This window comes from Hemiscyllium ocellatum, chromosome 1 (genome assembly GCF_020745735.1).
Source record: "Hemiscyllium ocellatum isolate sHemOce1 chromosome 1, sHemOce1.pat.X.cur, whole genome shotgun sequence".
Taxonomy (NCBI): Eukaryota; Metazoa; Chordata; class Chondrichthyes; order Orectolobiformes; family Hemiscylliidae; genus Hemiscyllium; species Hemiscyllium ocellatum.
In genome coordinates this window covers 165875934-165900552 of record NC_083401.1, presented here as the reverse complement: position 1 = coordinate 165900552, position 24619 = coordinate 165875934, and the positions used below count along the sequence as shown (strand labels likewise).

At 44.1% G+C, this 24619-nt stretch overlaps 1 protein-coding gene across 2 annotated transcripts in view; it reads right to left on the bottom strand.

The window, feature by feature from the left end:
* The window catches only part of trim2a (tripartite motif containing 2a), a 165258-nt gene that overhangs the window by 93219 nt on the left and 47420 nt on the right, over window positions 1–24619 (bottom strand). Inside the window, exon 1 of one of the 2 annotated variants that reach the window (XM_060827604.1) lies at window positions 13040–13184. The exons of the other annotated variant lie outside the window; for it this stretch is intronic. The gene's annotated coding sequence lies outside the window, so the exon portion shown is untranslated. Of the gene's footprint in view, window positions 1–13039; window positions 13185–24619 lie in introns of those variants that run through there. 2 annotated transcript variants of the gene reach the window in all.

Genomic DNA, 24619 nt, shown 5'->3' with positions numbered 1-24619 from the left:
CAATTCAATTCAATCTAATATTGTCACATGTACTGAGATACAATGAAGAGTATTGTTTTGAGTGCTGTCCAGATAAATCAAGCCTTACATACGTACATCAGGGCTATAGAACAGAATGCAGACTATAGTGTTAAAGCTACAGAGAAGGTACAGAGAAAGATCAACTCTAATATTTGTGAGGATGGTTCATAAGTCTGATAACAGCATGAAAGAAGCTGCACTTGAATCTGTTGGTCCTTGGTAGCAAACCTTTGTGTTCTCTGTCTGATGGGAGAGAATGGAAGAGTGTATAACTGAGTCGGACGGGTTTTTGATGATGCTGGCTGCTTTACCAAGGCAATAGAAGTACCAGTCATGTATTAGGACTTTTCATAGCTGAATGACAGGGGCACACTAGGGTCAGCACTGCTGCTTCACATGGATCAGAGTTCAATTCCAGCCTCGGGTGATGGTCTGTAAGGAGTTTGCACACTCTCCCTGTGTCTGCGTGGGTTTCATCCGGGTGCTCCAGTTTCCTCCCACAGTTCAAACATGTGCAGGTTAGGTGGGTTGATAATACTTAAAAAAAAATGCCCTGTAGAGGCCAGAAATGTGCAAGTTAGGTGGATTAGCTATGGTTAATGTGGGGTTACAGGGATAGGTTCGGAAAGTGCCTCTGGAGTTCTTTTCAGAGGGTTGGTGCAGACTCGACAGGCTAAATTCTATGACTGGCTTGTAGCTCTGCACTTTGTGAACTGCTGAAATAGATATCACTGTGCTAACACTCTCCCTCCTCACCACCCTGACTGATCCCCTAATGCCACCACTTTGAATCTGTACCAGTTTAAATCATTAAAGATTGGTTCAATGGGCTGGGAAGTTATTTTGGCCACCTTGAACAAGAGAGTGTTTGGACTTGGAACAATAACATTCCCACGGCAGCTCAATGCGATTTGTCTTTCCTTTCTGTGCAATCATTGCAAGGTCACCACAGGCCAGCGATGTGCAAAGAAAGGACTCCTGACAAGATTACAAAACAGTGGAGAATTCAATACTGCAGCAGGAAACTGTTGGTTTGTTAAAATAGGAAAATATGAAGAAAATGGGTTTTCAACATCAGCAACTAGTGTGAACGGCTGAAAAAGTCACTCAGTGGAACAAACACACAATCCACGATTCGAGCCAGGAAGGCTCTGGTGGAATATTGAGCAAATCTTTACATTTTTCCAGCATGTACACAAAGTAACAACACATTTCAATGTAAGTACCATGTGATAACAGTACTGTGAATTCGCAAAGTGTATTTGTTGGTTGATCACTCTCATTGTGTTCCATGTTTGGGTATCTGACATGTGCAGGGAGCCTCACCATTTCAGCTACAAGTCTCCAGATCAAAGTATGGAGAAAGTAAAACATGAAGAATTCATGTTTGTGAACTGTGGAGTGTGTACATGTGCTGCATAGCAATGCCAATGTTCAGAAAGCTTATGAATTGACCAGGGTGTCTAAAATTTGGAAATACTAACAGCTGTACGGAGATACAGTGAAGTTCCACCAACTACAACAGTGCAATGCTGAGCTTCCCCTGTTTAAAGCACTTAGCTGTTTGGGAACTAGGTTGCAGAATTTCCTGGGGCTGGTCATAAGTATCTTAACCTGTGGGTAGTATGGTGGCTCAGTGGTTAACACTGTGGCCTCACAGAGCCAGGGACCCAGATTCGATTCCCACCTCTGGTGACTGTCTGTGTGGAGTTTGCACATTCTCCCTGTGTCTGCGTGTTTCCTCCGATAATCCAAAGGCCAGGTGAATTGGCCATGCTAAACTGCCCATTGTGTTAGGTATATTAGTCATAGGTAAATATAGGGTTGGGAGAATGGGTCTGGGTGGGTTGCGGTTCGGAAGGTCAGCGTGGACTTGTTGGGCCGAAGGGCCTGTATCCACACTGTAGGGAATTTAATCTAAAACAGTCGCAGACTGCTCCTACAAGTGTCTTCATGAACCAGGTTGGTTAATGCCTTGGAATATTGTGGTTCTGCTTGGTACAGATCTTGGATTACCAAGTCTACAGCAAGGAATTCTGAATTTCCATCACTAGGTCACCCAAATCACAGGTTCCAGTTATGACCCTGCACCAAGAAATTAAGTCACTACTTCTGTGTTCAACTTTAAATGTGAACTCTGTTTCTCTCCCCGCAGGTACTGACCTGACCTGAACTGGCTGTCCAAATGAACATTATGACTTAGTGTCAATCTCCTGCCTTCTCCCTGTAACCTTTGTAAATCATTTATTTTCAAATAATCAGCTAATGTCCTCTAATGTCTCAGTTGAACCAGTCTGCTCCAAATTCCCAGGCAGATGCATTCCAGACCTTAATCACACCGTGTTTGAAAAAGCTTTTTCTCAACCTTGTATCTGCTTCTTTTGAAATGAAAACTGTGTCCTCTGGTTTATGAACCTTTTCCAGTACTCACTACCTTTTGCTGCTTGCAATTTTACTTTCGAGTCACCCGATAGTATGGAGTTGTGGGACAGACAAATGTGGGTTTGACCAGTCACATAGTTGCAATTAATATCCAGGTGAACAATGACAATAAAGCAATGGATTTCTCCAAGAAAACTACAAATAGATTTCATCTACATCATGATCAAAAGGAAACAAAATTATCACCTGTTGTCTTTCATTTGCATTACCCTTTCACTGAATGATGAACTGAGACACATGCAATGACTTACTCTTGGGGGACATTGTTAGTTACCACAGGTCTGTTTTGAAATCCATAATATCTGTATTCCAAAACTGCTGAATTATCACTGAACCACCAGAGGTCTGACAGGACAGGATTGCAATCATTCAATCCTGACCATTCAGCCTAACCCTAATCTTGGTGATGGATCACTTCCAATTTGGAATGGGTGCTCGCTGTATGTATAGCTACAATTTGATCATCTGTTTTATGTTGCCAATGAAAACTTCAAGCCCAGCTGTCCCACTCCAGTAGTGTCACAGAGTCATACAGCATGGAAACAGACCCTTTGGTCAGCCGTGCTAATCAGATTTCCCAATGTAAGCTGGTCCCATTTACCAGCACCTGGCCCATATCACTCTAAACCCTTCCTATTCATATACCCATCCAGATGCCTTTCAAATGTTGTAATTATACCAGCCTCCACCACTTCCTCTGGCAGCTCATTCCATACACATACCACCCGCTGCATGAAAAAGTTACCCCTTAGGTCCCTTTTCACCTTAAACCAAAGCTCACTAGTAGGGGAATGTCCAAGATTGCTTATGGATTGGAAATCTAAGGAAAATAACACCAGTCATCAGGCAGAGAGAATCCATTGCAATTGCTTCCTATGCTCTGTTTTTTTTAAAAGCTTTTGCAGAGCTCACAAAAGGAACTCATGTCTGCTCCAAGGAACCTGCTGGGTCAAAGAGAGGTCACCTGGGTTGTATTCCTGAATCGAGGGATACAGGAAGAGTGGACCCAACACACCAGCACTTCCTCTATCCTCACCAGGATTTGTGCAAGGAGGCAAGATGAATTTAGAGTATGTTCCAAATTCCAGCTCCCCTGTAAATAAAACACACAAGTTCAGCCTCACACCAACTCCTGAACTTTGTGAGCTATCATACACTGAGACAGTCATCATTCAATCAGAACCAAATTTAACAAAGGAGAAGGAGATAGAGTCATACAGGACAGAAACAGGCCCTTCGGCCCAACTCGTCTATGCTGACTAGGTTTCCTAAACTGAAGAGGTCCCATTTACTTGTGTTTGGTTTTTATCCCTCGGAGGCAAAAGTGAGGATTGCAGCTGCAGGAAATCAGGGCGTGGATCGGAGTGGTGCAGGAAATCAGGGCGTGGATCGGAGTGGTGCAGGAAATCAGGGCGTGGATCGGAGTGGTGCTGGAAATCAGGGCGTGGATCAGAGTGGTGCTGGAAATCAGGGTCTGGATCAGAGTGGTGCTGGAAATCAGGGCGTGGATCAGAATGGTGCTGGAAATCAGGGTCTGGATCAGAGTGGTGCTGGAAATCAGGGTCTGGATCAGAGTGGTGCTGGAAATCAGGGCGTGGATCAGAATGGTGCTGGAAATCAGGGTCTGGATCAGAGTGGTGCTGGAAATCAGGGTCTGTATCAGAGTGATGCTGGAAATCAGGGTCTGGATCGGAGTGGTGCAGGAAATCAGGGCGTGGATCAGAGTGGTGCAGGAAATCAGGGTCTGGATCAGAGTGGTGCTGGAAATCAGGGTCTGGATCAGAGTGATGCTGGAAATCAGGGTCTGGATCGGAGTGGTGCAGGAAATCAGGGCGTGGATCAGAGTGGTGCAGGAAATCAGGGTCTGGATCAGAGTGGTGCAGGAAATCAGGGTCTGGATCAGAGTGGTGCTGGAAATCAGGGCGTGGATCAGAGTGGTGCAGGAAATCAGGGTCTGGATCAGAGTGGTGCTGGAAATCAGGGCGTGGATCAGAGTGGTGCAGGAAATCAGGGTCTGGATCGGAGTGGTGCAGGAAATCAGGGCATGGATCAGAGTGGTGCAGGAAATCAGGGTCTGGATCAGAGTGGTGCTGGAAATCAGGGTCTGGATCAGAGTGGTGCTGGAAATCAGGGCGTGGATCAGAGTGGTGCTGGAAAAGCACAGCAGGTCAGGCAGCATCTGAGGAGCAGGAAAAATCAACGTTTCGGGCAAAAGCCCTTCATCAGGACGGATGAGCTTTTGCCTGAAACGTTGATCCTCCTACTCCTCAGATGCTGCCTGACCTGCTGTGCTTTTCCAGCATCACTCTGATCCAGACCCTGATTTCCAGCATCACTCTGATCCAGACCCTGATTTCCTGCACCACTCTGATCCAGACCCTGATTTCCAGCATCACTCTGATCTAGACCCTGATTTCCAGCACCACTCTGATCCAGACCCTGATTTCCAGCATCACTCTGATCTAGACCCTGATTTCCAGCATCACTCTGATCCAGACCCTTATCCCTCCGAACCTTTTTGTACCTGTCAAAGTATTTTTTTAAATGTTGTCATTGTACCTGCCTGTACCGGGATCAGGAAGTGTGTAGCAGCACACATGATGGTCAAAATCTCTCCCACAGAGAAAAGGTGATCATACAACCAGTCTGATTACACTGCTCAGAGGTTGCAACAAAAACACTTCACAAAACACCACAATGGTGATGTTTGTCAGATACCACCAGTTAGTTGCATTTGTCATGTGGAGCTGAGATTCCAGCAAATCAAATAACCACTCCAAAGGATACTTTCAAAGCACTGTGTACAAACTGTTTAAATAAGTGAGCATCACTCATTGCTGTTATTTAAGTGCTAGTTCAATAATTGTATATTTTAGGAGCGTGGTACAGTCAGCTTTGTTGCTCATGCATTACCCAGTGTAATTATCAAAATGTTGCATCACAGCCTTAGGCAATATTTAGGGCAAATCTTCTGGAATGAAACAATATTCATTAACCCGATCTAAGTGCTGTAATTTGGCATGCAAAATCACAGAAGATCTGAAGATATAATTGTTTGATTGGATTTAAGTGAAAGCAAAATACTTATCCTACTCATGGCAATCTTCCATTGACTGACTAAATTGGATTTAATGGAATCTGTTTGCAAGTGCTGTGTATATAAACATAAACTGCACTGATCACTGGGGGAGACAGTTCCTCGGGACCCTCAAAGAAAAACATTGCCCTCCATCGCTACTTAAATGGGGATCCTCTGTTTTAAACTGCACCTTAAGTCAAATCTCTTCCACAGGGAAAATATCAGGTACAGCCTTCCCTTTTTGTGACTAAGCGTGGGGCAAACATGGACAATAAAGATACCTCCACCCAACTCCCACTCAGATAACCCAACCTATCAGCTATAATAGGCAAGCTTAGGCAAATTCCTCAGCAGGGGCTTCAGTTTATAGATCCTACAGACTGTCAGTTCAGGGATTCAGAAAGTGATAGCTACGTGGCTTTTATCCTTGAGGTGTGAGGTGTGGGTCACAAAGGTAAGGGCAGGTCAAAGGCAAGACCTGGGGCATGGCTTTCAGAGGCCAAGCTCTTGTCCTCCATTTGTAGCTCAAATTGCCTCTGGATACTGAGTTGTGAGTAGTGGCCCTTAAATGAGAACGCTCTCGCCGGCAGCTTAACCAGTAAGCAGAGGGCACGTAGCAAGGGAAATCTCACCCAATTATTTCCCTTAACTTCCTCCTTCAGGGGTGGGGAAATGTTTTGCTTGTCCTGTCAGCATCACTGTGTCAGACTGCCTGGAGATCTGGTAGGTTTCAATAAGAGACACTTCACATTCTGACAAGAATAAGGAAGATACACTCCCAGGGATGAACAAACACAATGCTAGCAAGGAATAGCTGGATAAAATCCCCGGACTGATTGCACAGGACCTGCAAGGCTGACCATGACCCACTTTCTGGACAGTAAAGGGATGGAGTGTGTGACCCTGACCATCCCAAATGACCACAGACTTTCGAGGCAGATATCCCTTGACAGATTGTGCCAGGCTTCCCTGACTGAAGGCTGTCTTCCTTCCCTGACTGAAGGCTGTCTTCCTTCCCTGGCCTGACTGTGGACGATTCCGTTACACTTTGAGACATGACCATTTGTTTGCCGTATTTGCACTGTCTTTGCCAAGTGAGCTGCTGGTGCATGGTGAAGGTGAGAGATTAATGGAGAACGATGCACCAAATTCACTGACCACTGCCGACAAGCTGCAGGGATGTCTACGCTAAACAGCGCAGCAAGGTGGGACTGTTAGCCTTTAAACACTGCCCTAAAACAGCAAGAGATGCTGTCAGTATCCAGGTTGGCATAAGACGTGAGAGTGCTAGGGGTTCAAGGGAAGAGCCTGGAGTTGCGCCCTTGTCCAATCCTGGAGCCAGGTGCCTGTCACTGTGCACCAAGTGTCCTTGCAACAGTAGTATAAAGCGATGGGACAGGATGCTCCAAAGTGCAACACTGGGCAAACATAAGTGTCTCAGAGAGGTGTCACGCGAAGGCAGTGAAGCTGGTGTATCCCTGGCTGGGGGAGTGTGTGGGCAGTCACAAAGAAGTAACAAAGAAGATTGATGAGGGCAGAGCGGTAGATGTGATCTATATGGACTTCAGTAAGGCGTTCGACAAGGTTCCCCGTGGGAGACTGGTAAGCAAGGTTAGATCTCATGGAATACAGGGAGAACTAGCCATTTGGATACAGAACTGGCTCAAAGGTAGAAGACAGAGGGTGGTGATGGAGGGTTGTTTTTCAGACTGGAGGCCTGTGACCAGTGGAGTGTCACAAGGATCGGTACTGGGTCCACTGCTTTTCGTCATTTACATAAATGATTTGGATGCGAACATAAGGAGTACAGTTAGTAAGTTTGCAGATGACACCAAAATTGGAGGCGTAGAGGACAGTGAAAAAGGTTACCTCAAGAGTACAATGGCATCTTGACCAGATGGGCCAATGGGCTGAAGAGTGGCAGATTGAGTTTAATTTAGATAAATGTGAGGTGCTGCATTTTGGAAATCAGGACAGGACTTATACCTTGATGGTAAGATCTGGAAAAGTGTTATTGAACAAAGAGACCTTGGACTGCAAGTTCATAGTCCCTTGAAAGTGGAGTCTCAGGTAGATAGGATAGTGAAGAAGGCGTTTGGTATGCTTTCCTTTATTGGTCAGATTATTGAGTACAGGAGTTGGGAGGTCATGTTGCTGCTGTACAGGACATTGGTTAGGCCACTGTCGGAACGCTGTGTACAATTCTGGCCTCCCTCCAATTAGAAGGATGTTGTGAAACTTGAAAGGTTTCAAAAAAGATTTACAAGGATGTTTGTGCTATAGGGAGAGGCTGAATAGGCTGGGGCTGTTTTTCCTGAAACATTGGAGGCTGAGGAGTGACCTTATAGAGGTTTATAAGATCCTGAGGAGAGATCAAATAGACAAAGCCTTTTCCCTGAGGTGGGGGGAGTCTAAAACTAGAGAGCACATATTTAAGGTGAAAAGAGAAAGATTTAAAAGGGACCTAAGGGGCAACTTTACCATGCAGAGGATGTTGCTTGTTTGGAATAAGCTGCCAGAGGAAGTGGTGGAGGTTGGTACAATTACAACATTTAAAATGCATCAAGATGGGCATATGAATAGGAAAGGTTTAGAGGGACATGGTACAAGTGCTGGCAAATGGGTCTAGATTAGGTTAGGATATGGGGTCGGCATGGATGAGCTGGACCGAAGGGTCTGTTTTTGTGCTGTACATCTTCTATGACTCTATGGACTGTGTTCTGCAACGTTAATAACTCCTGACCAAGGTGGAGTCACCAGGCACCCACTCCAACTTTCCTGTCAGGAATTATCTAGTCTCTCTCCAGTCACTGGGAGAATGGGAAACAACATATCACTAGGTAATGATGAGGTGCTAATGAATACAAATGGATCCCCAAAAAAAGGCCACTAGCCATTCAATTGCAAGATTGTCATCTCACCATGCAACACTTGGTTACAGAACCGGACATTTTACTTTCATCATCAGGAGTTTCTGGCTGCCCATCTAAAGGACAGATGTGGTTAGACTTGAGAGGGTGTAAAAAAAGATTTACAAGGATTTGCAGGGACTGGAGAGTTTAAGTTATAAGGACAGGTTGAATAGGCTTTTTTCCTTCAAGTGTCAGATGCTGTGGGGTGACCTGATAGAGGGTTACAAAAGCATGATGACATGGATAGGGTAAATAGACAAGGTCTTTTCCCTAAGGTATAGAGTTTAGGTTTAAGGTGAAAGGGGAAAGATTTAAAGGGACCTAAGGGGCAACTTTTTCACACAGAGGGTGGTGCATGTGTGGAAGGAGCTGCCAGGGAAAGTGGTGGAGGCTGGTACAATTACAACATTTAAAAGGCACCTAGATAGGTAAATGAATAGGAAATGTTTAAAAGGATATGGGCCAAATGCTGAAAAATCGGATTAGGTCACATTGGGATATCTGGTCAGCAAGGATGAGTTGGACCAAAGGGTCTGTTTCTATGCTATATAACTCTATAAATCTCAATACTGCTGACCTCACTTTATTTTCCAAACTTTCTACATTATTCTAGGGCTGCAAAGATTCCGTCCATGTTACTGTTCTCATTTAAGTGACTATAGAATCGTACAATTAAAAACAGGCTGTTTGATCCATCATATCCAATTAATCTGACATTCTTGATCTTTCCCCATAGCCCTGTAATTGTTTTTGTTTTCAAATTCTATCCAATTCTCTTTTCACTTCCTTTTAGAGTGGCACTTTGGCACAGTGTGGTACTGCTGCCTCACAGTGCCAGGGATCCGGGTTCGATTCCGGCTGCGGGTGACTGACTGTGTGGAGTTTGCACATTCTCCCTGTGTCTGCATGGGTTTCCTCCGGGTGCTGCAGGTTCCTCCCACAATCCAAAAATGTGCAGGTTAGGTGGATTCCTAAGATCCTGAATACCTGAAATCCTTCAATTATCATAGAATCCCTACAGTGTGGAAACAGGCCCTTCAGCCCAACAAGTCTACACCAACCCTCCGAAGAGTAACCCACCCAGAACCATTCCCTTTCCCCTACATTTCCCCCCTAAACTAATGCACCTAGCTTACACATCCCTAACATATGCAGGTTGGCCAACTCACCCAACCTGCACATCCTTGGATTGTGGGAGGAAACCCACACAGACACAGAGAGACTCCACACAGTCACCTGAGGCGGGAATTGAACCCGGGTCCCTGGTGCTGTGAGGCAGCAGTGCTAACCACTGAGCCACAGTGCCACCATCTCTTATTTCATGCAAGTGAATCTTTTTCAGGACCTTGATACTCTCCTGAAAGTGTGGTGCCAAGTGTTGTACACAATACTCCAGCTGGGGATTTAACAGCATTTGATAAAGGTTTAAGATTACTTTCCCTGCTTTTGCATTTTGTTTCTTTATTATTAAAACCCAGAAATGAGTATTGTTTTTATTCCTGACACCTTCAAAGCCCAGGTTTCTCTGTTCTTGCATCTCCATTAAAATTATTTTTTTTATTACTTCTCTTTAAACTCCTTCCAAAACAGTCCACTCCACATTTCTCTTTATTGCATTCTATGTGTCTGCCAATTTCATCAATCTGGCTATGGCATCCTGATGTCTTTCTCCTCTTCTCTAGATTTCAATTTTTATCATTTGAATCGACGGTAAACTTTGATGTTATATTATACTCTGTACACTGAAGCAACGTATAAAAAGCTGACAGTCTCATTCTTCGGGGAGCACAACTGTATCATTCCCCGAGCACTATCCATGTTCTTTCTTTTAGACAACATTACAGTCTAAGAACATGCAGCTTTGGTGATTTGGCCGTGCTAAATTCCCCCATAGTGTTCAGGGATGCATAGGTTAGATGCATTTGTCTGGGTGAATATAGGGTAGGGGAATGGGTCTGGGTGGGTTACTCTTTGAAGGGTTGGTGTGGACTTGTTTAGGGTTAATGGCCTATGATTTTATTCCCATACCCCTTTAGTCTTGTGAGCTTTAATTCTGCCAAGAAGCCTATTATGTTATACTTTGTCAAATGCCTTTTAAAAGTCCACATATACATTGCCAACCGCACTAACCTCCACAACTCTGGTACTTTGTCAAAGACCTCAATGGAGTTAATCAGAAATAATCTGCCTTTAAGAAACCCATGCTAACATTATAATTATTAGATCCGATTCTTCTAAATGCCTATTAATTTCAAGTTTGAATATTTCCTTTTTGGCTGAGTAGCCTCTAAATACTAGATTTGTACCTCTCCCTGTTCTTGAATAATGGTGTCACCTGGACAGCATTCCAGTCCTCTGGTACAAGCCTTATATCCAAGGAGGACTGTGACCAAAGCAGTCTCCTACCCAGGCTTTCTTCAATAATCTAAATGACCCCATCTAGGATGGGTGAGTTTTCTACTTAGTGGACTGCCAATCTTTTAAGCACTTCATCTTTTAACTCGTGTCCTACCTAATATTGTTTTGCATCCTCTTTTACCATTATGATTAGATTCCCTACAGAGTGGCAACAGGCCCTTTGGCCCAACCAGTCCATACCGACCCTCTGAAAAGTAACCCACCCAGACCCATTTCCCTCTGACTAATGCACCTAACACTCTGGGCAATTTAGCATGGTCAATTCACCTAAACCTGCACATTTTTAGAGTGTGGAAGGAAACCGGAGGAAACACGTGCAGACACGGGAGAGAATGTGTGTGTGAAGTTTGCACAGTCACCCGAGGCTGGAATCAAACCTGGAACTCTGGTGCTGTGAGGCAGCAGTGCTAACCACTGAGCCATCGTGCCATCCCTGTTGGTAGAATCCTTTTCTCTGGTGAAGATAGGTAGAAACATCGTAATTTAGTCCCTCAACCACATCCTCTGCCTCCACAAGACAGTCTTTTTGGTCCCTAGTCAGGCCAACACTTCCTTTTACAAACAAATAAATAATTAAAGAACAGGCAAAGACATTTATATTCTATTCGCATGCTCTCCCTTTTGCCTCTTATGCCCTTTTATGGATCACCTCTGTAATGTTTTTATACATTGGGCTTCTCCATTGTGTTATAGACATTTCAAATGCCCTTAGCCTCCTTTTTTCTGACAGTTTCAGCTCTGAGTCTTTAGTCATCTCATATTACCTTTCATTCCCTTTCAGCGAGTGTGCATCCAAACCATCTTCTCTTTGAACCCTGCTGCATATCGATTTGCATTTTGATCAATAAATTACCATTCAGAACCTTCAATTATTCAAACCTAGATACAAATCATGTTCAACATCTGTCTGACAGTACACATTAGAAAGACAGTCCTGATAGCCCCAGCTCTCAACCATTGATCAGTTACTGCACTTGCACATTATAAAATTATCCTGCTTTTTAAAACTAGCTGATTTGAATGTTGACTTACTGCAATAATAAACAGACTGTTAGAAAAGCTGTTTCTGCATCTTTGTTTTCAAACACTCTGTGCCAGCTTCAAGTTTAGCCTTAAAATATTGTATTACTTCCCAAGCCCAACACACACCTATGATTTGGGATTTGACCATTTGCATTCCCCTACAGACTTCCTGATCACTTCTCAATGACAATAGGAAAAGCAGAGAGGCGAATGTGTACAGATTACATAACTATATCAGACTATTGTGTCAAGCAAAAACCACACGGATCATTAAATGCCTAATAAACTTTGTGAAATAGTTTCCAGATGGGTCCAGTAATGGTGGGTGACAGAGTGTGTCTGCAGTATGTTCCCAATTAGTGAAGACTTGTGCGTTTACACCAACGTAAGAATGCAAGAAATAGGAGATGGAGCATGCCATATAGCCCTTTGTGCCTTCTACTGCCATTCACTAAGATCTTGACTTAATATCTTCATTATCTGATCATCTACCACCTTCTGAGTAGAAATAAAACTTCCCAAAGATTCAATACCCTCTGAGTGTACGAATGTTGCTTCATCTCAGTCCCAGAGAGCAGAGACCTAATGCTCAATGATGGCCCCCTGCTCTCATGCTCCCAGGACAAACAACCTCTCAGCATCTACATTGCTTGAAAGGAAACTTTTAAATAGGTAGCAATTAGAATTGGATACAATGTGCGCATATATTATTTAAATTTTCTATTTACCTTGTGTTTATTTATAAGCCAGATTTGCAAAAATAGCAAACTTATCTAAAAATGCTGTGGTGTCAACAGGAAAAATAAACCACAAGATATACATTGCCAGAACATAAAAACAGATCATGTCAGAAAATAGTGACAAGTTAATTTTATTACCACCATAGACAGAAACAGTTGCTTTGAACTCAATGGAACGTACACTGTCCCCCTGTTTCCATGCACACATCGCTCACAGTTTTGGCTATTTATTCTCCCTAGGCTTAACTGAAACTTTCTTTGACAGAAAAATAAAACAGGCAATGCAGTATTTGGTGAAGTGTTCGATCAAACATATGCTTAACACAATAATACATCAAGCCAAAACTCCGAATGTAGAATTAAAGATCCGTTAGCACCTTTAACCAGAATGTTTCTTTACTCACATGTCCGTCATGATTATTTTCGGTTTCATTTACGAGACTCCGAAATGTAATGTTCCCTGTGTATGTCCCCCTTTCTGTTGAGCGCTCAAAGACTTTCCATCACACACGGCCAAGATGTCAAACTGCAGCAGCGAGTGTGACGCTACGACAACTGAAGAGCCTCCAGTCTGAAGGAGGCTGGCAGTAAGAGAGGGGAAACAAGCCAATAGACAGAGTTCCTGAGCCCTCCTGACTGCTCTCAGCTGGAGGATCTGAGCAGAGGAGGTGCAGCCTGCACAGTGAAAGCAGCAAGCTGCAGAAACTTACAAATCATCAGCTCAGGGGGCAGCGACAGAATTAAACAAAGCAGAAATGTACACCACAGGGCCCAGCAACCACCAGCACCACCAAGCAGGGGTGAATGAATGGGCAGCCGGCTCTAAGGGAAGGTTAGGGATCACTCCGATCGGCTCTCTGCAGAATGTGACATGGAGTATTACACGGCAGGGAGGAGGTGGAGGAGTGGCAGCGGTTATTTCAGACGCTGTGAATCCCCTTTCCGACGGCCATTTCCGAGCAGTTTTGGCACTGGGTCGTGATTCAGATAATCTTCGACCTCTGGTTGAGAATCATCCACGTCCACATGAAAGATATGAACTCTGATAAAATAATTAGCAATGACCAAAGATTAACAGCGTGCTGGCAGAATTTATGATCGCGCCTGCTCACTTGAGGGTGACATTGGGGATTTTTTTGTGTTCACTGGGATGATATCAGTTCTAATAAGGATCCAGAATTTTACAGGAACACCACCAGATGCATTTCTTAAAATGAAATGCTGCTGTTTTAAATGTAGGGGGAGATTGATGGGAGATATCACAAGCGCTATCCTTCTTTATTTAGCTAATATGGTGGGGTGCCTCTAACAGCAACCACATATTTAAAGCTAATACTTTGATTGGCATATTGAAGCAATGAGTAGCTGAGCTTTACAAAGATCTTCAGGCTCTGTCTTTCATCTGAACCAAACGGGGATTAGAGGGGGTGAGTGACCCTGCTTTACCTTGATCCTTGTCCAGTGGTCTCTGTCCCAAGTATTAGTTCTAATGGTTGTTTAAGCCTCTAAATGGAAAGCAACATCAGAGGCTCATAATTATGGCAATTCACAAAGTATGAACACCTTTCGCCAAACTTAGAACAGCACAAGATCAGGCCCTTCGGCCCGTCATGTCTGTGGTGAACGTGGTGCCATTCTAAACTAATTCCATCAGTCTGCATGTGGTCTGTATTCCTCTAGTCTCTGCCTGTTCATGTGTCTAACATTGCCATTGTATCTGCTTCCAGCACTTGCCCAGCACATCCTAGGCACTATCACCATCTGTGTAAAAACACTTTCCTTGGACATCTCTTTTAAACTCCCCCACCCATAACAAATGCCCCTGGTATTTGACATTTCTACCTGGGAAAAGGCTCCCCACTTATCCACCCTATCTGTGCCTCTCATAATTTTATATCAGGTCATCCCTCGGGCTCTGATGCACGAGCAGAAACAGTCCAAGTTTGTCTGACCTCTTTTTTATAGCTGCAATCCAGGCAACATCCCAGTAAACCTCGATTGTGCCCTTGTCAAAGTTTCCACATCCTTCCTACAGTGCGGGGACCAGAACTGTACATAATATTCCAAATGTGGCCGAATTAAAGTTTTATACAGCTGCAACATGACTTGCCAACCTTGTGTACTCAGTGCCCTGATCTAAGCCATATGCCTTCTTTACCACCTTATCTCCTAGCTCCTCAGGGTCTTGCCATTTACTCTACACTGTCCTCTTGCTTTTGATCTCAGAAGATAGAACAACTCAGACTTATACGAATTAAACTCCACCTGCCAACCTTCCAATGGAAACTCACTGTATCCTTTGGCAACCTTCCTCACTATCCATGACTCTGCAAACTTACAATCAGACCACCTACATTTTCATCCAAGTCATTTATATGTATTTGAGGTCCCAGCAATGATCCTTGCAGAACACCACTGGTCACAGATCTCCAGTCAGAAAAACACCCTTTTCAACTATCTCCCATCACCAAGCCAACTTCATTTCCAACTTCGCCACTCATCATGGATCCAATGTGACTTAATTTTCTAGACCAGCCTAGCACGAGACATCTCTTTTAATAGAAAACAAGAAAGTGTGCACTATAATTTTCCCAATGAGTTTCCCAATGTACATTGTCTAGAAGAGAACCATCACTCATGATCAAAAACTCTTCATTCTAATCTGTTCCACTTTTATCTCTCCTGACATTCATTGCTTAAATAACCTTGATAACATTCAGGTCTTTGAATGATTTTTTTTGTGTGCAGGTTATTGATTATCATTCAGCTGGTTCCTGGGGTGTGTTGGCAAGAGGTACTGCTGTGATTCCTCCTGATCCATTACCTTTTCCTGGGCAATAGGTGATCCCTAGGGCCTGGTGGTCCATTCTGCTATTTCTGCAGTTGATCACATCTTAGCATTCTCATCAGCAATCTGTTATAAAGGAGCAGCTTCTCCAGTTGTACGTAGATGTTTGTAATTGTCACTATATACTCGGTCTTTCATGTTCAGTGGAGATGACCAAGAGAACAGCTTCTCCAAACAGGCCCTACTTGCCAAGTGAGCTAACCTTTGTTGTGAATGTTAAATGTTTGCACTCTAACCAGCGCGCCAACTCATAGCTTTGGCAGCTTTAACAAAGTGAAAGTGAAACTTTAAAAATCCCACAACACCAGGTTATAGTCCAACAGGTTTATTTGGAAGCACTAGCTTTCGGAGCGACGCTCCTTCATCAGATGGTTGTGGAGAATAAGATCGTAAGACACAGAATTTATAGCGAAAGTTTACAGTGTGATGTAACTGGAATTATACATTGAAAAAGAAAAACAATCCAGGTCTTTTTCAATGTATAATTCCAGTTACATCACACTGTAAACTTTCGCTATAAATTCTGTGTCTTAGGATCTTATTCTCCACAACCACCTGACGAAGGAGCAGCGCTCCGAAAGCTAGTGCTTCCAAATAAACCTGTTGGACTATAACCTGGTGTTGTGGGATTTTTAACTTTGTACACCCCAGTCCAATACTGGCACCTCCAAATCAAAAGTAAAACACAGCTTTCAATTTAATTTTGATTTTATTCCTAACTCCTGTTACCACTCCTCAATTCAGTAGCTGTTTAGCAGTTGAAAGAATAGTTTGGGTAGAGTATGACATTAAACACTAGACTGGACTGCTTTCCATGTCTTCAGTATTGGCAATTCTCCACTCCAGCATTGCCTTGTGCATCTCTGAGCTGGATCTAATTTTATTTCCATAGCTGCCTCAGCTTTTCCACTCGATTGGGAAACGCAGCACCATTCATGAGCTCGACCATTTATGAAGTGTCTGAATTCTTCATACATGATTTGATGGCCACTCTCACGCATCACAATGTCTAGAACTGCAGATCTTCTCTTTTTCTATTGCATTCATACCTTAGCTTAGATGGTCCTCTTGGAATGAGGTACATCCCAATATAGAGCCTTAACTATATCTGTGATGGCTTCATTTCTGGGTCACCAACTTCAGCCACCTCACAAGGTCTGCAAAGCTCCTGATACTGCACGAAGTACAGCTGTACATCTGGCATCTCACGCTTCCCTTCTGTCATCATCATCAATGGTAGTGACATACCATTTGTCACTTTGAGACCATTTGCTAGGAAGAATAGAAGAGCTGAATATTATTTAAATAGGGAAAGAACTGCAGAAAGCAGTTTTGGGGTCCTAGTGCATGAATCCCAAGAAGCTGGCATCCAAGTTCAGGGGTAATTGTGAAGGCAATTGGATTGTTGGCCTTTAATAAATAGGGTAAAAAGTGAGGTCTGCAGATGCTGGAGATCAGAGCTGAAAATATGTTGCTGGTCAAAGCACAGCAGGTCAGGCAGCATCCAAGGAATAAGAAATTCGACGTTTCGGGCCAGAGCCCTTCATCAGGAATGAGGAGAGTGTGCCAAGCAGGCTAAGATAAAAGGTAGGGAGGAGGGACTTGGGGGAGGGGTGATGGAGATGTGATAGGTGGAAGGAGGTCAAGGTGAGGGTGATAGGCCAGAGTGGGGTGGGGGCGGAGAGGTCAGGAAGAAGATTGCAGGTTAGGAGGGCGGTGCTGAGTTCGAGGGAATCGACTGAGACAAGGTGGGGGGAGGGGAAATGAGGAAACTGGAGAAATCTGAGTTCATCCCTTGTGGTTGGAGGGTTTCCAGGCGGAAGATGAGGCGCTCTTCCTCCAACTGTCGTGTTGTTATGGTCTGGCGATGGAGGAGTCCAAGGACCTGCATGTCCTCGGTGGAGTGGGAGGGAGAGTTAAAGTGTTGAGCCACGGGGCGGTTGGGTTGGTTGGTCCGGGCGTCCCAGAGGTGTTCCCTGAAGCGTTCCGCAAGTAGGCGGCCCGTCTCCCCAATATAGAGGAGACCACATCGGGTGCAGCGGATGCAATAGATGATGTGTGTGGAGGTGCAGGTGAATTTGTGGCGGATATGGAAGGATCCCTTTAATAAATAGGGATTAGAATATAAAAATAGGATGGTCTTACTTCAGCAGGTACAGCTAAAGTACAAATCCACCTATGTATATTGGCATTGGAGGCAGTGCAGAGAAGGAATTGTCTTGTATGGAAAAACAGGGTACTTTGGGTTTGCACTCACTGGAGTTTAGAAAAATGAGAGGGGACCTATTTCAAGCGTGTACAATTTTTAGGGGATGCGACAGGGTAGGTGCAGGAAGTTGTGACCTATTTAAGACAGAGATGAGGATGATTATTTTCTCTGTGAGGGTGATGATCTGGGATTTTTTTTATGCAGAGGGCTGTGAGACTGTGTTGTTAGGTCCATTTGAGACTGACTTAGTCCATAAAGGAATCAAGGGTTGTGGGGAAAAAGAACGAAGGTGGAGCTCCTTGAAGGTGGAGTCGCAGGTGGATAGGATAGTGAAGAAGGTGTTTGATATACTTTCCTTTCTTGGTCAGAGTATTGAGTACAGGAGTTGGGAGGTCATGTTGCGGCTGGACAGGACATTGGTTAGGCCACTGTTGGAATATTGCGTACAATTCTGGTCTCCTTCCTTTCAGAAGGATAGTGTGAAACTTGAAAGGGTTCAGAAAAGATTTACAAGGATGTTGCCAGGGTTGGAGGATTTGAGCTACAGGGAGAGGCTGAACAGACTGGAGCTGTTTTCCCTGGAGCGTCGGAGGCTGAGGGATGACCTTATTGAAGTTTATAAAATCATGAGGGGCATGGATAGGATAAATAGACAAAGTCTTTTCCCTAGGGTGGGGGAGTCCAGAACTAGAGGACATAGGTTTAGGGTGAGAGGGGAAAGATATAAAAGAGACCTAAGGGGCAACTTTTTCACACAGAGGGTGGTACGTGTATGGAATGAGCTGCCAGAGGATGTGGTGGAGGCTGGTACAATTGCAACATTTAAGAGGCAGCTGGATGGGTATATGAATAGGAAGGGGTTAGAGGGATATGGGCCAGGTGCTGACAGGTGGGACTAGATTGGGTTGGGATATCTGGTTGGCATGGACGGGTTGGACCGAAGGGTCTGTTTCTATGCTGTACATCTCTATGAGTCTATTCAGTTGAGGGTGTGAGTGAGAAGGCTGTCTACTGGTAAGTTTTATCTCAGGCAAAATTCAATTATTGTTTAAGTGATTTATGCTGTAAATAAAGTATAATAGTGATGTGTATACCCACTACATTATGTCTCAATTACTCTCTGTATGTTTGTACACGGATTATGGGGACCTTGTGATTATTCCGAATATTTGATGAATCAGCACACGCCTGCTCTGATCGGTAAAGGTTAATAAAAGGTTTACTCTACCTCCAGCAGTGCAGCACTCAGACATGCAGAAGCTTTTCTCTGGATATATGACAACAACAATAAATCAAGTCAAATCAAAACTCAAGTATTGGCCTTAAGTTTTTGCTGGAGCCCTGGGATGGACCTTGAATAGTGTCGAGAGTGTGGTGCTGGAAAAACACAGTAGGTAAAGCAGCATCGGAGGAGCCGGAGTTTCAGGTGAGTGGCTTTCATCAGGATCCTAAATAGTCCACTCTCAAGGTAGCAATGGCTTTGCTGTGATGATTCATTCATAATCAAACTGTGGGCCCATGCTCTCTGCTTTCACTTAAATCAAAGGGGCCACAGGAGGTGAGAGCACTTGGTTAAAGACATATTCAGGAAGACCAAGCAAAAGGATTACGGCTAAGAAAGAAATTCATTTTATAAGTACACGAGAAACCACAGAAAGCTGATTGTTTTGAGGATCAGGCAGGAAAGTAGAGTAGAATTGTAGAATCCCAAAGTGTGGGGGCAGGCCATTCAGCATCCCACTGCATCCCTGTAACCCTGCATTTCCCATGGCCTATCCACCAAGCCTGCATGTTTCTGGATGCCATGGGCAATTCAGCATGGCCAATCCAGCTAACCTACACATAGAGTCATAAAGATGTACAGCACGGAAACAGACCCTTCGGTCCAAATCGTCCATGCTGACCAGATACTCTATATCCCTCCAAACCCTTCCTATTCATATACCCATCCAGATGCCTTTTGAATGTTGCAATTGTACCAGCCTCCACCACATCCTCTGGCAGCTCATTCTATACACGTACCACTCTCTGTGTGAAAATGTTGCTCCTTAGGTCCCTTTTATATCTTTCCCCTCTCACCCTAAACCTATGCCCTCTAGTTCTGGGCACCCCAGGGAAAAGACTTTGTCTATTTAATCCATGCCCTTCATAATTTTATAAAACTCTAAAAGGTCACCTCTCAGCCTCCTACGCTCCAGGGAAAACAGGCCCAGCCTGTTCTGCCTCTCCCTATAGCTCAAATCCTCCAACCCTGGCAACATCCTTGTAAATCTTTTCTGAACCCTTTCGATTTTCACAACATCTTTCTGATAGGAAGGAGACCAGAATTGCATGCAGTATTCCAACAGTGGCCTAACCAATGTCCTGTACAGCCGCAACATGACCTCCCAACTCCTGTACTCAATACTCTGACCAATAAAGGAAAGCATACCAAACATCCTCTTCACTATCCTATCTATCTGCAAGTCTTTGGAGCATGGGAGGAAACTGGAGCACCCAGAGGAAGGCCACGCAAACAAGGGGAGAACATGCAAACTCCACACAAGACTGGAATCGAACCTGGGTGGCTGGCATTGTGAGGCAGTAGTGCTAACCACTGAGCTACCATGCCACCTGAAGGCTAAGGTGACGACCGTGATCATATCAAAGAGTGAAGCAGGCTCAGTGGGCCACCTGGTTTACGTCTGTATCTATTCCTAGTGTTTTTGTCATGAGGTTATTCGATTTATTCACATAATTATTCTCATTACATACTACGACATCTGTTTTCTCGTAGTGTTAATCTAATACCCCATCCTGAGGTATCCACTACACTTTGGGAAAACTGATACCATTGCCTTCAGTTCTTGACACAAACTTATTTATGACTCTGTTCTCTCCCTGATGGCTGTCTGATGCTGAACCAGACTGTTTGTAACAATGGTGTTCAATTTGACCCTGAGGTGAGCTTCCAATTCCATAGCTTAGCCATCATTAATGTCACCTTTTCTTAGTTCCACTATATCTCTACCAGCCCAATGTGGGTCACATCACTCATCATGGTGCATATGGACATTCACATGGATGGGAACATATGAAATGAGCAGCAGGAGACCATTCACCCCCTCATGTCTCTGTCAGTATTCAATAAGGTTACAGCTGGAATGATAACTCCACATTCATGCCTCTCACTCCCTTACATATCATGAATCTACACTCAACATTATGAGGCACAGTTTGGGCAAGGCACTGCTACTAGTAATTAAGTACTAAAATATAAAATTATCAGCTTAGGTTTCCAAATTATACATCTCTAACAATATAGGAAGGGAAAAGGATGAGATTCTGAAGGGAGAATATAAAAAATTAGGCAGAAATTTAAAAAGGAGGTCCTCGAGAGTAGTAATATCTGGATTACTCCCGGTGCTATGAGCTAGTGAGGACAGGAATAGGAGGATAGAGCAGGTGAATGCATGGCTGAGGAGCTGGTGTATGGGAGAAGAATTCACATTTTTAGATCATTGGAATCTCTTCTGGGGTAGAAGTGACCTGTACAAGAAGGATGGATTGTACCTAAATTGGAAGGGGACTAATATACTGGCAGGGAAATTTGCTAGAACTGCTCGGAAGGATTTAAACTAGTAAGGTGAGGGGGTGGGACCCAGAGAGATAGTGAGGAAAGAGATCGATCTGAGACTGGTACAGCTGAGAACAGAAGTGAATCAAACAGTCAGGGCAGGCAGGGACAAGGGAGGACTAATAAATTAAACTGCATTTATTTCAATGCAAGGGGCCTAACAGGGAAGGCAGATGAACTCAGGGCATGGTTAGGAACATTGGACTGGGATATCATAGCAATTACGGAAACATGGCTCAGGGATGGGCAGGACTGGCAGCTTAATGTTCCAGGATTCAAATGCTACAGGAAGGATAGAAAGGGAGGCAAGAGAGGAGGGGGAGTGGCATTTTTGATAAGAGATGGTATTACAGCTGTGCTGAGAGGGGATATTCCCGGAAATACATCCAGGGAAGTTATTTGGGTGGAACTGAGAAATAAGAAAGGGATGATCACCTGACTGGGATTGTATTATAGACCCCCCAATAGTCAGATGGAAATTGAGAAACAAACTTGTAAGATCTCAGCTATGTGTAAGAATAATAGAGTAGTTATGGTCAGGGATTTTAACTTTCCAAACATCGACTGGGACTGCCATAATGTTAAAGGGTTAGATGGAGAGGAATTTCTTGTGTAGAAGACAATTTTCTGATTCAGTATGTGGATGTATCTACTAGAGAAGGTGCAAACCTTGACCTACTCTTGGGAAATAAGGCAGGGCAGGTGACTGAGGTGTCAGTGGGGGAGCATTTTGGGGCCAGCGACCATAATTCTATTCATTTTAAAATAGTGATGGAAAAGGATAGATCTGATATAAAAGTTGAAGTTCTAAATTGGAGAAAGGCCAATGCTGATAGTACTAAGCAAGAACTTTCGAAAGCTGATTGGGGGGCAGATGTTCGCAGGTAAAGGGACGGCAGGAAAATGGGAAGCCTTCAGGAATAAGCTAATGAGTGTTCAGAGACAGTATATTCCTGTTAGGGTGAAAGGGAAGGCTGGTAGGTATAGGGAATGTTGGATGATTAAAGAAATTGAGGGTTTGGTTAAGAAAAAGAAGGAAGCATATGTCAGGTACAGACAGGATAGATTGAGTGAATCCTTAAGAAGAGTATAAAGGAAGTAGGAGTATACTTAAGAGGGAAATCAGGAGGGCAAAACGGGGACATGAGATAGCTTTGGCAAATAGAATTAAGGAGAATCCAAAGGGTTTTTACAAATACATTAAGGACAAATGGGGTAACGAGGGAAAGAATAGGGCCCCTCAAAGATCAGCAAGGCGGCCTTTGTGTGGAGCCGCAGGAGATAAGTATTTTGCATCTGTGTTTACTGTGGAAAAGGATATGGAAGATGTAGAATATGGGGAAATAGATGATGACAGCTTGAAAAGTGCCCATGTTACAGAGGAGGAAGTGCTGGATGTCTTGAAATGCACAAAGGTGGATAAATCCTAGACTTGATCAGGTGTACCAGAGAATTCTGTGGAAAGCTAGGGAAGTGATTGCTGGGCCTCTTGCTGAGATATTTGTATCATCGATAGTCACAGGTGAGGTGCAAGAAGACTGGAGGTTGGCAAACGTGTGCCACTGTTTAAGAAGGGCTGTAAAGACAAGCCAGGGAACTATAGACCGGTGAGCCTGACCTCGGTGGTGGGCAAATTGTTGGAGGGAATTGTGAGGGACAGGATGTACATGTATTTGGAAAGGCGAGGACTGATTAGGAATAGTCAACATGGCTTTATGCATGGGAAATCATGTCTCACAAACTTGATTGAGATTTTCGAAGAAGTAACAAAGAGGATTGATTAGGGCAGAGCGGTAGATGTGATCTATATGGACTTCAATAAGGTATTCAACAAGGTTTCCCATGGGAGACTGGTTAGCAAGGTTAGATCTCATGGAATACAGGGAGAACTAGTCATTTGGATACAGAACTGGCTCAAAGGTAGAAGACAGAGGGTGGTGGTGGAGGGTTGTTTTTCAGACTGGAGGCCTGTGACCAGTGGAGTGCCACAAGGATCGGTGCTGGGTCCACTACTTTTCATCATTTATATAAATGATTCGGATGCGAGCATAAGACGTACAGTTAGTAAGTTTGCAGATGACACCAAAATTGGAGGTGTAGTGTACAGAGAAGAGGGTTACCTCAGATTACAACAGATGGGCCAATGGGCTGAAGAAGTGGCAGATGGAGTTTAATTCAGATAAATTCAAGGTGCTGCATTTTGGAAAAGCAAATCTTAGCAGGACTTACATATTTAATGCTAAGGTCCTGGGGAGTGTTGCTGAACAAAGAGATCTTGGTGTGCAGGTTCATAGCTCCTTGAAAGTGGAGTTGCAGGTAGATAGGATAGTGAAGAAAGCAGTTGGTATGCTTTCCTTTATTGGTCAGAGTATTGACTACAGGAGTTGGGAGGTCATGTTGCGGCTGTACAAGACATTTGGTTTGGCTACTTTGGAATATTTTATGCAATTCTGGTCTCCTTCCTGTCAGAAGGATGTTGTAAAACATGAAAGGGTTCAGAAAAGATTTACAAGGATGTTGCCAGGGTTGGAGGGTTTGAGCTACAAGGAGAGGTTGAACAGGCTGGGGCTGTTTTCCCTGGAGCGTCGGAGTCTGAGAGGTGACCTTATAGAGAGGTACAAAATTATAAGGGGCATGGATAGGTAAATAGGCAAGGTCTTTTCCCTGAGGTGGGGGAGCCCAGAACTAGAGGGCATAGGTTTAGGGTGAGAGATAAAGATATAAAAGGGACCTAAGGAGCAACTTTTTCACACAGAGGGTGGTACGTGTATGGAATGAGCTGCCAGAGGATGTGGTGGAGGCTGGTACAATTGCAACATTTAAAAGACATCTGGATGGGTATATGATAGGAAGGGTGTAGGGGGATATGGTTCAAGTGCTGGCAAGTGGGACTAGATTGGGTTGGGATATCTGGTCGGCATGGACGGGTTGGACCGAAGGGTCTGTTTCCATGCTGTACATCTCTCTGACTCTCTCTTAGCAAAATTCAAGTTCCACCCTAAACTCTGGGGGCGTAAGCCTTTGGACCACCAATAATTTTGGTCACTACTCTTAGTTTCTGACAGCTTTAACTTGGCAAATGATGTGAGGATAAATATTCCTATGGGCTTCCTAAATATGCTGTATTATTGAGGTGAGGATCCGGAATTTGACATGAACTACCAAATGTAGGTGGAATGACTCTCTCCCCTCTTCACCCATATTGTCACAGCCTCAGAGACAAGGTCCTGACTGACAAAGGAGATCTATCATTGCTCTGTTCACAAGACAGGCTGGCATTAAACTGGGCCACCTGCTACCCAGTGCCCCAC